The sequence below is a fragment of the Ascidiella aspersa genome, chromosome 5 (genome assembly GCF_963924565.1).
Source record: "Ascidiella aspersa chromosome 5, kaAscAspe10.2, whole genome shotgun sequence".
Lineage (NCBI taxonomy): Eukaryota > Metazoa > Chordata > Ascidiacea > Phlebobranchia > Ascidiidae > Ascidiella > Ascidiella aspersa.
In genome coordinates, this window is record NC_139451.1 from 9,242,498 (window position 1) to 9,244,997 (window position 2,500).

General features: G+C 55.3%; 2 non-coding genes and 1 pseudogene across 2 annotated transcripts in view; all 3 read left to right on the top strand.

Moving 5' to 3' along the window:
• The window catches only part of LOC146142694 (small subunit ribosomal RNA), a 1,811-nt gene extending 26 nt beyond the window's left edge, over positions 1 to 1,785 (top strand). The window contains exon 1 of the ribosomal RNA XR_014500177.1: positions 1 to 1,785. This exon is cut by the window's left edge and continues 26 nt beyond it. This is a non-coding gene — a ribosomal RNA (small subunit ribosomal RNA).
• A 247-nt stretch (positions 1,786 to 2,032) lies between these two features.
• LOC146142695 (5.8S ribosomal RNA) lies at positions 2,033 to 2,186 on the top strand. The gene has a single exon (XR_014499832.1). It is a non-coding gene; the product is annotated as a 5.8S ribosomal RNA (ribosomal RNA).
• A 248-nt stretch (positions 2,187 to 2,434) lies between these two features.
• The window catches only part of LOC146142696 (large subunit ribosomal RNA), a 3,679-nt pseudogene continuing 3,613 nt past the window's right edge, over positions 2,435 to 2,500 (top strand).

Genomic DNA, 2,500 nt, shown 5'->3' on the forward strand with positions numbered 1-2,500 from the left:
TATGCTTGTCTCAAAGATTAAGCCATGCAAGTCTAAGTACGAGCTCTCGTACAGTGAAACTGCGAATGGCTCATTAAATCAGTTATGGTTCATTTGATCGTACGTTTTACGTGGTTAACTGTGGAAATGCTAGAGCTAATACATGCGTGAAGCGCCGACCTCGCGGGAGGCGTGCTTTTATCAGACCAAAAACCGACCGGGCTTCGGCCCGCAACCTTTGGTGACTCTGGATAACTTTGCGGATCGCACGGTCTCGCACCGGCGACGGATCATTCAAGTGTCTGCCCTATCAACTTTCGTCGGTACGGTACTGGCCTACCGAGGTTCTTACGGGTAACGGAGAATCAGGGTTCGATTCCGGAGAGGGAGCCTGAGAAACGGCTACCACATCCAAGGAAGGCAGCAGGCGCGCAAATTACCCATTCCCGACGCGGGGAGGTAGTGACGAAAAATAACAATACAGGACTCTAAACGAGGCCCTGTAATTGGAATGAGTACACTTTAAAACCTTTAACGAGTATCCATTGGAGGGCAAGTCTGGTGCCAGCAGCCGCGGTAATTCCAGCTCCAAAAGTGTATATTTAAGTTGTTGCGGTTAAAAAGCTCGTAGTTGGATTTTGGGCGCAGGCGGCCGGTCCGTCGCAAGGCGTGTACTGGCCGTCCTGGCCTCACCTCCGGTTCTCCGCCGGTGCCCTTGACTGAGTGTCGGCGGCGGCCGGAACGTTTACTTTGAAAAAATTAGAGTGTTCAAAGCAGGCGATTCGCCTGAATAATGGTGCATGGAATAATGGAATAGGACCTCGGTTCTATTTTGTTGGTTTTCGGAGCGCGAGGTAATGATTAAGAGGGACAGACGGGGGCATTCGTACTGTGCCGTTAGAGGTGAAATTCTTGGATCGGCGCAAGACGAACGACTGCGAAAGCATTTGCCAAGAATGTTTTCTTTAATCAAGAGCGAAAGTCAGAGGTTCGAAGACGATCAGATACCGTCCTAGTTCTGACTATAAACGATGCCAACTAGCGATCGGGGGGCGTTAGTTTTACGACCTCTCCGGCAGCTTGCGGGAAACCAAAGTCTTTGGGTTCCGGGGGAAGTATGGTTGCAAAGCTGAAACTTAAAGGAATTGACGGAAGGGCACCACCAGGAGTGGAGCCTGCGGCTTAATTTGACTCAACACGGGAAATCTCACCCGGCCCGGACACAGTGAGGATTGACAGATTGAGAGCTCTTTCTTGATTCTGTGGGTGGTGGTGCATGGCCGTTCTTAGTTGGTGGAGCGATTTGTCTGGTTAATTCCGATAACGAACGAGACTCTGGCTTGCTAACTAGTTACGCGACCCAATCGGTCGGCGTCTAACTTCTTAGAGGGACTAGTGGCGTTTAGCCACACGAGATTGAGCAATAACAGGTCTGTGATGCCCTTAGATGTTCGGGGCCGCACGCGCGCTACACTGACCGGATCAGCATGTGCTCGCCTTGGCCGACAGGTCTGGGTAACCCGCTGAACCCCGGTCGTGCTAGGGATAGGGAATTGCAATTATTTCCCTTGAACGAGGAATTCCCAGTAAGCGCGAGTCATTAGCTCGCGTTGATTACGTCCCTGCCCTTTGTACACACCGCCCGTCGCTACTACCGATTGAATGGTTTAGTGAGGTCCTCCGATTGGACCTGGCGCGGCCGGCAACGGTCGAGCCGGCGTCCGAGAAGACGATCTAACTTGATCATTTAGAGGAAGTAAAAGTCGTAACAAGGTTTCCGTAGGTGAACCTGCGGAAGGATCATTAACGGTCTCGCAAACGCTTCGGCGAACGCGAAACTCGGACAAGCGAGAGAAAAAGTTTTTGCTACCCGGCGCCCGACCCGCGAGGAGCGGCGCGCCGGCCGGCGATTCGGTCACCCGGTAATGTTTGCGCGTCGAGTGCCGCGGTGCCGCGCGCTCCGGCTTCAAGCGTCGGCCTGGCCGACCGCTCGGCGCGGTATATTTTGTCACCCTTTAGTGCGAGGCACTGTGCGAGCGAAACAATCGTGGATGGCTCTTGGCGGTGGATCACTCGGCTCGTGAGTCGATGAAGGACGCAGCTAGCTGCGTGAATTAGTGTGAATTGCAGGACACATTGAGCATCGACGTTCTGAACGCAAATTGCGGCCTCGGGTCAATCCCGGGGCCGCGCCCGCCTCAGGGTCGCGTTGCAAACGTTCCGCGCGGGGATTTCTCCGCGCGGCTGCTGCGGCGTCGGACGCGCGAGCGCCCGTCCCGCTCAAGACAGCACGGCACGATGCGCGACGATCGCGACCAGAATCCCGCGCGGCGGCGGCGAGTCGACCTCGAAGAGGCCAACGGCTGGCGGCTCAAGGGCGGGAATCGAGGTGCGCGGCGGCGCGCGGCGCCGACGGCGAGCGCGGAACGGGAAGAATAGTCCCGGTCCTTACTTTCGGCCTGAGGTCGGACGAGGCTACCCGCTGAATTTAAGCATATTACTAAGCGGAGGAAAAGAAACT